The sequence below is a fragment of the Bombina bombina genome, chromosome 2, assembly GCF_027579735.1.
Source record: "Bombina bombina isolate aBomBom1 chromosome 2, aBomBom1.pri, whole genome shotgun sequence".
In the NCBI taxonomy this organism is placed as follows: domain Eukaryota; kingdom Metazoa; phylum Chordata; class Amphibia; order Anura; family Bombinatoridae; genus Bombina; species Bombina bombina.
In genome coordinates, this window is record NC_069500.1 from 861044525 (window position 1) to 861056579 (window position 12055).

The window sequence follows — 12055 nt, forward strand, 5'->3', positions numbered from 1 at the left end:
GGGTTTTATCTCATCTCCAGGTTCACCGACTCTATGCCAAACTGGAAAAATGCATTTTTCATACTACGATAGATTTCCTGGGTTATTCCATCAGCCCTGAAGGCATTCAAATGCAAGAGGGAAAAGTTGAAGCAGTAAAATCATGGCCAACTCCTCTGAACAGAAAGGATCTACAAAAATTCCTCGGATTCAGTAATTATTACAGGAAATTCATCCGAAATTTCTCGAGTATTTCGAAACCTCTTACCAAACTTACCAGCTCCAATTGCGTGTTCCGATGGTCGAAAGAAGCTGCTGATGCCTTCAGTTTCCTCAAGGAGTCTTTTTCCTCAGCTCCTATATTAAAGTATCCTGATCCCGACCTGCAATATATATTGGAAGTGGATTCTTCAGACTATGCACTCGGTGCAGTCTTATCACAACGTAAGACACTCAAAGAACCTCTATTCCCTATCGGGTTCTTCTCAAAAATTATGTCCTCTGCAGAAATGAATTACTCCATAGGGGATAAAGAATTACTGGCCATCAAAAGAGCTTTGGAATTCTGGAGACATCTCCTGGAAAGTACATCTCATCCCATCATAATATATACAGACCATCGTAACCTTGAATTTCTACAGAACAACAAAACTTTATCTGGAAGACAGGTTAGATGGAGCCTCTTCTTCAGTCGTTTTGACTTCCAGATTTTGTATAAACCTGGATCAAAAAATGGAAAGGCAGATGCCCTCTCCCGCAGAGATCCTAGACCCATTCCTGAATATACACCTAGTTGTATCCTCCCACCTACTAAATTTCTCGCTTCACTCTCTATATCAATTCCAGACTATGAAGCCGCCTTAGGTTTGGAAAAACAAACACTATTGAACTCCCTAATTAAGAAAGATGGGTTATATTTTCATGGTTCTCAGATTTACGTACCTGAACCACTCAGAGCACAAATAATTAAAGAACACCATGATCCTCCCTTACTTGGTCATGTAGGTATCAGACGCACTAAGGAATTAGTAAGCAGAACTTACTGGTGGCCATCCATGGAAAATTCTATCAAGCTTTATATTCAGCAGTGTAATACTTGCTCAGTATCCAAACCCGAGAGAAGACCTCCGTACGGACTCCTCATGCCTTTGGACATACCCAATTCACCCTGGGCTCACATTGGCATGGATTTTATCGTAGAACTACCACCAAGCTCTGGTTTCACCACCATTTTAGTCGTTACTGACCACTTTACTAAAATGGCACATTTCATTGCTTACCACAAGTTACCTACTTCCTCAGAAACTGCACATTTGTTTCTAAACAACGTTGTAAGGCATCATGGTTTACCGACTGTTTTGTTCACAGACAGAGGTAGCCAATTTACCTCAAGGTTTTGGAAAACACTCACTACAACTCTACAAATTGAACAACGGCTAAGTACTGCCTTCCACCCGCAAACGAACGGACAAACTGAAAGATTGAACCAATGGCTCGAACAATACTTACGTTGTTACTGTTCATACCATCAACATAAATGGTCATCTTTTCTTGCTATGGCAGAATTTTCCTACAATAACACGATCAACAGTACCACCAATTACTCTCTCTTCTTTGCTAACTACGGTTTCAATCCTAGATTCAATTTTCAGCACTCCCCTTCTGAAAATACACCATTTGTTGACGAATTAATACAACGCCTATCAGAAAACTTCCATCATTTATGTACAAACATACAGCATGCACAAGCATCTCAGAAAAAGTATTATGACTTATGACGAAGAGTTGCTCCAAAGTATGAAATAGGGGACTTTGTATGGTTGTCAACAAAAAATATCAAGCTACATCTTCCCAAGAAGAAATTGGCTAGTCTATTCATAGGTCCATTCAAGATCACTCACATAGTAAATGAGAATGCAGTTACCTTGGATCTACCTGATTCTTTGGTAATACACCCCACCTTCCATGTCTCTTTGCTTAAGCCTTATACAGGTCAAAACCCTCCTACACCTCTCCTTCCTCCTGATCCGGTATGCCTGGACACAGACATGTATGAAGTTCAGGATCTCCTGGATTCAAGATATTGTAATGGTGAACTTCAGTATCTTGTGAGATGGAAAGGGTTTTCATCTGACGAAGACTCCTGGGAACCTCATACCCATATTGATGCTACGAGGCTTGTTGCACGTTTCCATAGACGTTTTCCACACAGACCTAAACATCCAGCCGTGGTCGGCTTGCTTGAGGGGGGGGACGTGTAAGGATTCCGCTCCTGGTTTTCCTTTTTTTTTACTACAGCTCACCTTCCACCTCTATTTAAGTCATGTCTCCGCCCCAAACATGTGCTTAGTTATTAAGTTCATATCAGCTAAGCTCTACGCATCCATTTCTGATCCTGTGTATTAATTCAAGGATTGAAGATATATGCTACTACAAGTTATTGGATTTACAATTACCAGCAGGAACTGGTCCTATAAACAACTTTCCCAGTGAACGGAATTAAATCATCTAAGTTACTTACTGTTTGCTCTACAGCCAACACAAGCTCTTACCCTGAGGATTGGATCTGTTTCATCAGACACCTGCAAGCAGGACAAACCGGGACTTTCAAGGAGTAACCGCAAGTAAAATAAAATCTTAAGTTGCTTCCACACAGTTAACAGGTCTATTTACTGCAAATACTAGCATATCGCTACTTTTGTTTCATATAACATTTGTAACAAGCCGGTTTCAGTGTAACGCTACGGAACAGCTCTGACGTCATCAGCTGGGGAACTCCTGTGTACCTGACACGCCCCTGTCAGCAGCTGCATGTTTCTGTGTTCTCTCTCACTACATACTAGACGGATACTATTCCTGTCAGCCTTTACAGTGGCTAGTCCACATTTCACTTGCTCTCTATCTAAACCTAAGTATCAATACTGAAATTCACTGATTGCCATTTCTGAATACTAATTCAAAGTTATTGAACTTCCTTTGCAGTTACTGATTGGAATATTGCTACACATTAATAGTAGCGTTATTAATATATATATATTCTTAGACTTCAATTCATCATAAATTAAAACTCACTCTGAATCATCACAGCCTATGCTGAAATAATAGTCTGTATTTTAGAGTGAAACATTCATACTTTTACGGCAGTTGAGATCCAACATTATAAATCACATTACACATGGGCCCCTATGCCAACAGGTTATTAGGATTTAATTCAAGTATATGTGATCAGGCTGGCAGGATAGCTAAAACCTTTTTCAATTTTACTAGTCTAGAAAAAGAGATTAGTGAAATTACCATGAGACCACTAGATGGGCCATTTGAAGTAGCAAAAAGAGTTTTATTTTGGTGTGTGCTGCACCAGTCACAGACCCAAATGGTCTGAGGGTCACCAGCTCACATACAGAGGGTACTTGAAGCTCTCCCAAGAAAATGTCAGGAGTTTGTATAGCTGTATGATCCAAACTCCACAAACTTAGATATGGTGTTCACTAGAGCTGAGAAGTGTTGGAATTATCACCCATACACCATTAAGGCAATTTCTGCAGTGAAGCAGTCAATGGAGAACAATCTGACTATTCACAGGCAGGAATCAGAGAGGGGTAATAGAAGGAATGTTTGTGGATCTCAGAATAGTAGAGCATCAAATACAGGAAACTGGAGAGACAGGAATTTAAATGGTGATATTAACAGAGGAGAAAATTGGAGGCTGAGGTCAAATGAGATAAACAATAAGGCCAACTTAAGTTATTGGCAACTCAAACAAAAAAACAGGAGAATGAGAGATCAACTTGGGTTTCTAAAGAAGCAACTGACAGAGCTGGAGGGCTCAAATTAAATAATTCATTTTTTTGTTTATAAGCATATTTGTTTGCAGTACATTTGTATCGTGTAATGTGTACTTTAGTTTTAAGTTCAATTAATAATTTTAAGTGTTTTTCATTATTAAGTTTTAAATGCCAATATTAAGAATGTATAATTAATTGATGCATTCTCTTTTACATGTGGCCTACCGCCATTGTGATTAGTTTTGGGAGGCCACATGTAAACTGTCTGAAGTCTTATCTTGCAGGAAGAAAACCAATGAAGATAGAAGGCTTCTCACCTTTCCTTCCAGTTTTTCCCCAATAACACATATTATAGATTGTTGTTTTTCAGGTGTCTTCAGGACTGATCTTACCATGAAGCTATGATGGTGGCGTTGGACAAATTAAATAAGTATAATGTATCACAATGGAGATGTAAAATGGTGCATTAGGCCAAAATATATATATATATATATATGTGTATATATATATATATATATATATATATATATATATATATATATATATATATATATATATATATATATATATATATATATATTATAAAGGGGTAAATAATCATATAAATCAAGCAACATAAGTTTAAGTAAGGGTGCGAGTGGGATGATGCAATAACAGAGGCACTTTCAACATGAAGTTAATAACTGTGAATGTGGTTCCTACTGCAGATGGAGTGTTGTAGTGTGAAGTAAATATTTGCCTGGTTTTAATCTTTTTTCATTCCTTTGAGGGTCTTGGAAAAAGCAAAGTGCTTCAAAGAGAGAGATTTGGTAAAGCAAAAGCAAGGACCAGATGCCAAAAGATGACAACAAAGAACTTCAGTGAACCATTATAACTTTTGTTTTACAGGCACAATTCACACTTTCTTAATAAAGATTTTACTACATGCATACCCATCTAGTGTACCCACACTCACACACTCATACATGAACTTTTCTCAATATTTAAGACCATTGTATAAATGTTGCTAATGGGGTTTAGCATAGGATTTTGTGTTTCTATGTATAATTTTAAATGCATTTTTCTAATGAATTGTATAAAGTTAGATTAGGAATTGACAGTCCTAGGAAAGTACAAAAGAGCTCATATTGCAGAGGGAATGAATCCGAAGGGATGGTGGGAGAATTTCTCCTGTAAGGTTTTCGCTCCCACTGTGTTCTTTTGTACTAGTGGGTATAACTAGAAAACGGGGCAACATAGGAGAAGAAAAAGTGTGGGAATGTTGTGACATTTTATAACAGGAATATTGGAATATAGCTCACAGATTTTATAACTGGCAATTCACATAGCTGGTTTATTCAAGTAGTTCTTTTGTCTAGTGTCTGTCTAGGTGGACACTCCCAATGGCCTGTGAGTGGCATTTGATAAGCCACTCCCTTTTGAATTGGGGAATAAAATACTGTAACACCAGAACCTCTGTCTCTTTTGTATCCTGCTCCTGCTAAAAGATGGATGATGTTGGACACAGAGATCTGGCTAAGTATTTCTGGGATAATATTCTGTGTAGCAGTATTAAACAAACTGGGGTTAGTGTAGTAGAGTTGACCTGTATTAATTAAATTTTGGACTGTTTATCTGTAAATATATATATATATATACCTGTAAATATTTATCTTATTATTATTAACATATATTGATTCCTAAATAAACTGTTTGACAAATAATGTTTATTTCACAAATAGAGTTTATTTCACAATTTATCTGTGTTGGTTTTTAGTGGTTTCACCATAGAGATTTAGTATATTATATTTAGTAGAAAGTAAAGATATTTTAAATTAATAGATAACCACCAGTAAATTAGAAAGTTGCTTAAAATGTCATGCTCTATCTGAATCACAAAAGAAAAAAATGTGGGTTCAGTGTCCCTTTAAGTTCTATGACATGGTGAAAACAAATGTAACGTCTTCAGGGTGGAAACTATTGGGCAACAGTGAATCAAAGAGGTTTTTGAAGTCTAATAGTTAGTTAGATTGTATTTCATTTAAATAAAGTTGCTAAGCATGCAATAACATCATTGGAACCACTGTTTAAAGTTATTTTCCAATTGATTTTTATTTTCTCAATCTAGGATTGCTTATATTTCATAAAGTAATGCATTATTAATTCTTGCATTTACAGGGAAATAAAGAATATTCCTTGAAAAACATCTCTCCCTAATTGATATAGGACTAACCAGTTTTTATACTCTTGAACGTAGAAATCTTTCTGGTTGCTTCACTTTTTCTGCAAAATGTATTACCAAGTTGTTTAAAAGACAGTTATACTGAAACAGATATCATTTTGAGTTAATACAAGGAAACCTCAAGAGAATGTCAGTAATTAAGCTCAATATAAACTGATTTGAACTTAGTACAGTATTTAGACTTCAGTGCCATATTCTATACAAGTAGTGTTAGGAATTGTGTAGAATGGCTTGGTATACACAGTTTGTGCAAAATGTGATATCATTCTGTTTTGCTTCCCATCTTGTGCAAAACTTCTTACCAATCTACTGAATTGAGTATTGCAAGCTTGATGTATTATGAATTCTATATTAACTTTACAAGGAAACAACAAGAGAATGCCAGTAATATAGCTTGGTTTGGATCAGTAGACAAAATCTCAGCAAAGAAGTGGAGGATTTACAGTTAGCATAGGGATTGATGTTAGCAAAGGGAATTATGGAACATAATACTTCATTACTAAACCAAATGGAAAAGTAGATTGTACTAATGTTTTTTGATGAGTAGTTCTAAGCAGTATACAAAATAATAACAGTATGAAAAAGCATAAGCCAAAGAAAAACATTTCTTAGCCTTTCTATTGTTACTTAAGTTCTATGACATGGTGAAAACAAATGTAACAACTTCAGTGTGAAAAACTATTGGGCAACAGTGAATCAAAGAGGTTTCTGAAGTCTAATAGTTAGCTAGATTGTATTTCATTTAAATAAAGTTGCTAAGCATGCAATAACATCATTGGAACCACTGTTTAAAGTTATTTTCAAATTGAATTATTATCTTCTCAATCTAAGATTGCTTATATTTCATAAAGTAATGCATTATTAATTCTTGCATTTACAGGGAAATAAAGAATATTCCTTGAAAAACAGCTCTCCCTAATTGTAATAGGACTAACCAGTTTGTATACTCTTGAACATAGAAATCATTCTGGTTGCTTCACTTTTTCTGCAAAATGTATTACCAAGTTGTTTAAAAGACAGTTATACTTAAACAGATATGATTTTGAGTTAATACATGCCCAGATAGCAAGGATAACTTGCCACAAACTTGTAGCTAACTTTTGCTGTGAGTCGGTATAACTTGCTGCAAGTTTTCACTGGCAAGTGTGTTTACTTGCATCATAATTGCAGCAAAAGTTCTAGTTGACACTTTTTCAACTTGCAGCAAGTTTTCCTGGCAAGTCTCTAGCAAGAGAATTTCTGGCAAGTCAACTGCAAGAGCTCTGAAAGTTTGTTGCCAATTTTTGGCAAGTCAACTGCAAGAGCTCTGCAAGTCTCTTGTCAATTTCTGGCAAGTCAACTGCAAGAGCTCTGCAAGTTTTTTGTCAATTTCTGGCAAGTCAACTGCAAGAGCTCTTCAAGTGTCTAGTCAATTTCTGGCAAGTTAACAGCAAGAGCTCTGCAAGTTAATTGCAAATGTCTGACAAGTCAATAGCAAGAGCTCTGCAAGTCTTCTGCAAAATTCTGAAACGTCAACAGCAATAGCCATTCAAGTCTGCAGCAAATTTCTGACAATTTAACAGCAAGAGCCCTTCAAGTCTACTGCAAAAGCTCTGCAAGTCTGTTACAAATCTCTAGAAAGTCAACAGCAAGAATACTGCAAATCTTTAGCATATCTCTGGCACATATATCACAATTAAGAGCAGTGTCTGCCACAAGAGCACTACAAATTTACTATTATTTACGCCAATCATATTTAAAAATTAATAATAAAATGTTTTTCCCTGCAAAAGTTTATCTATGTAAGTTGTTTGTATGGATTTAATTGATCTTAAAGTTGTATCCATGCATTATCTGAGGTAATATATATTCATATATGAAACTAATATTATGACAGGTAATATATTAAAGGGACACTAAACCCACATTTTTTCTTTCATGATTCAGACAAAGCATGCAATTTTAAGCAATTTTCTAATTTACTACTATTATCATTTTTGGTTCAGCTAAATGTAGCTACCAATATGCAAGCACTACCCAGGTGCTAAAACAAAAATATTTTAAAAAATGGGGAAGTCTGATCAATTCTTGGGCCCCAGAGCACAGGTTCGTTTCCTGGAGCCTTTTCAGAATGCAGTTCCATTTTTAAATTTGATAATTGCTGGGGTATTACCCAGGCTTTGGCTAACTGAGAGGCTTAATTGATAGAGGTTTATTCAAGTATTATTATTTTTTTTTTCTTCCCGCCCGCTTCCCCCTCCCCCTCGCTGCTCTCTGGTATTTCCATGTTGATGAGGATGTTGCTGGTCTTCTAATGTAATTCAAAATGTTTCAGAAGTCTGGCATAGGTTTTGAAGTCAATTAGGTGAATCTAGGAAAAGTGAGGTTTAGATCGGGTGTTATGTTTCATTTCCTTATCATATATAGGGACCTTTTGGTGACAGAAACAAATTTGTGTATGTGATATAAGTTCAGACTGTGAGGTATATTCTTTTTTTTCTGTCTGTAACCATATATTTAACAGTTTCAGTTTGATTATGCTGTATTTTGATTGTATCCTCAATAAAAAGATAAAAAAAAAAATCATACACAGTGTATTTAGATAAATCATGAAAGAAACATTTTGATTTTCGTGTCCCTTTAATTACACAAAAAGGTAGCAAAATGAATAATGAAAGTATATTACATGTGGCAACCATTAACTAAATATTAATTGTAATCTCAAGGTGTTTATTGCTGTGGACTTTCTATCCCTGCATGATAGGGAGGTGTGCATATCCTTTCATTATTATTATTATTATTATTATCATCGGTTATTTGTGGAGCGCCAACAGATTCCATCACTATTCATCCTTCTACCTTACCATTGGCCAACTGTAATGAGAGCTCCAGCCAGCCATGTATCATATAAACCAATTCACAGAACCTCAAGTTGTTTGCTTGCACTCACATACACTCAATACTTTTTCATATGTTTTAACAAGGGAATGTGCCTTGAAATTAATTGTTTTCTCCTCCATCATATAAAGACATCATAAAGGCAGCGTGGCTGAAACTAATTAACTAAATATATGTTGACCTATTTAGTAGCTTACAAACTGATAAAATATGTATTGTCCACTACAGTTTGATTGGGAGTCATTCTGTGTGTGTGCTTAGTATTTAGTAAAAAGAAAAATGACTGCTTGAACTCAAGTGTTAAATACTGACATTTTACTTATATGTCCAACATTTACTATATAATTATATTTTTAGTTACAAAATGTTAATTTAAATGCAAATACACATTCTTAAAGGGACATAAAACAAATTGGGATAGAGACAAAATAATATAATATGTACTTTTATTACTTTACCTGCAAATAATAAAAAAAAAAAAAAAAAAGTTATTTTCAAATTGAATTATTATCTTCTCAATCTAGGATTGCTTATATTTCATAAAGTAATGCATTATTAATTCTTGTATTTACAGGGAAATAAAGAATATTCCTTTAAAAACAGCTAAGTTATACTGAAACAGATATGATTTTGAGTTAATACAAGGAAACCTCAAGAGAATGTCAGTAATTAAGCTCAATATAGACTGATTTGAACTTAGTATTTAGACTTCAATGCTATATTCTATACAAGTAGTATTAGGAATTGTGTAGAATGGCTTGGTATAGACAGTTTGTGCAAAATGTAATATCATTCTGTTTTGCTTCCCATCTTGTGCAAAACTTCTTACCAATCTACTGAATTGCAAGCTTGATGTATTATGAATTCTATATTAACTTTACAAGGAAACAACAAGAGAATGCCAGTAATATAGCTTGGTTTGGATCAGTAGACAAAATCTCAGCAAAGAAGTAAGCAAATTTGTGAGGGAGGATTTACAGTTAGCATAGGGTTTGATGTTAGCAAAGGGAATTATGGCACATAATACTTCATTACTAAACCAAATGGAAAAGTACATTGTACTAATGTGTTTTGATGAGTAGTTCTAAGCAGTATACAAAATAATAATATTATGAAAAAACATAAGCCAAAGAAAAACATTTCTTAGCCTTACTATTGTTACTTAAGTTCTATGACATGGTGAAAACAAATGTAACATCTTCAGTGTGGAAAACTATTGGGAAACAGTGAATCAAAGAGGTTTCTGAAGTCTAATAGTTAGCTAGATTGTATTTCATTTAAATAAAGTTGCTAAGCATGCAATAACATCATTGGAACCACTGTTTAAAGTTATTTTCAAATTGAATTATTATCTTCTCAATCTAGGATTGCTTATATTTCATAAAGTAATGCATTATTAATTCTTGCATTTACAGGGAAATAAAGAATATTCCTTGAAAAACAACTCTCCCTAATTGTAATAGGACTAACCAGTTTTTATACTCTTGAACATAGAAATCATTCTGGTTGCTTCACTTTTTCTGCAAAATGTATTACCAAGTTGTTTAAAAGACAGTTATACTGAAACAGATATGATTTTGAGTTAATACAAGGAAACCTCAAGAGAATGTCAGTAATTAAGCTCAATATAGACTGATTTGAACTTAGTATTTAGACTTCAGTGCTATATTCTATACAAGTAGTGTTAGGAATTGTGTAGAATGGCTTGGTATACACAGTTTGTGCAAAATGTGATATCATTCTGTTTTGCTTCCCATCTTGTGCAAAACTTCTTACCAATCTACTGAATTGAGTATTGCAAGCTTGATGTATTATGAATTCTATATTAACTTTACAAGGAAGCAACAAGAGAATGCCAGTAATATAGCTTGGTTTGGATCAGTAGACAAAATCTCAGCAAAGAAGTAAGCAAATTTGTGAGGGAGGATTTACAGTTAGCATAGGGTTTGATGTTAGCAAAGGGAATTATGGCACATAATACTTCATTACTAAACCAAATGGAAAAGTACATTGTACTAATGTGTTTTGATGAGTAGTTCTAAGCAGTATACAAAATAATAATATTATGAAAAAACATAAGCCAAAGAAAAACATTTCTTAGCCTTACTATTGTTACTTAAGTTCTATGACATGGTGAAAACAAATGTATAAACAACTGTGACCTTAGTCACTAGAGGGCGCTGAAACTATTAGTAAATATGAAGGGAATAGACAACCTCCCAATGGGGGAGACAAGCTGCACCTCTTAATACCAAAAATTGGAATAAGAACTAAAATATAAGTATGATAAACACACAAGAGGGCGCTATAACAACTGAGTGGTGGAATACAAAAGATTATCAGTGATAAAAGCAATAACAAACAATATATATGAGAAACTGTGAATAGATCATGGACTCTCACCATACAGACAATATAACTATTGATATTCAGTCCCAAACATGTGTACAATGTTCATATGTCCAATGTCCCAATGATGTGAGCAGAACCAGTTGCTGCCGATAATCCTGCACTCTCCTCCTGTAAATGCCCTCTTCTCTCCTAAATGACCGGAGGCAGATCTATAGGGGTGGAGGGGAAACAGAGGCGACAAATGTGTGTATCCAGTGTGATAATGGACCCCCCTGCACAAGTATGCTATACCCAGGGTACTCACACTTTGACTTAGCACACCAATGTGCTGGTAGGCGCAGACTGGCTATCAGAGCAAGCCAGCTAGCTCTCTCCGGTGCACTCTCTCGCTGTGGTAATCGTCAGAGTCTGATCCGCTGTGTCTCCTTAGTGCTGGTCTCCAACGCCAACAGGAACTGGTAACGGACGTCGCTGATTCACCACGACCCCTCACCCGGAAGTTTTTTAAACTTAGTATTTAGACTTCAGTGCTATATTCTATACAAGTAGTGTTAGGAAGTGTGTAGAATAGCTTGGTATACACAGTTTGTGCAAAATGTGATATCATTCTGTTTTGCTTCCCATCTTGTGCAAAACTTCTTACCAATCTACTGAATTGAGTATTGCAAGCTTGATGTATTATGAATTCTATATTAACTTTACAAGGAAACAACAAGAGAATGCCAGTAATATAGCTTGGTTTGGATCAGTAGACAAAATCTCAGCAAAGAAGTAAGCAAATTTGTGAGGGAGGATTTACAGTTTGCATAGGGTTTGATGTTAGCAAAGGGAATTATGGCAC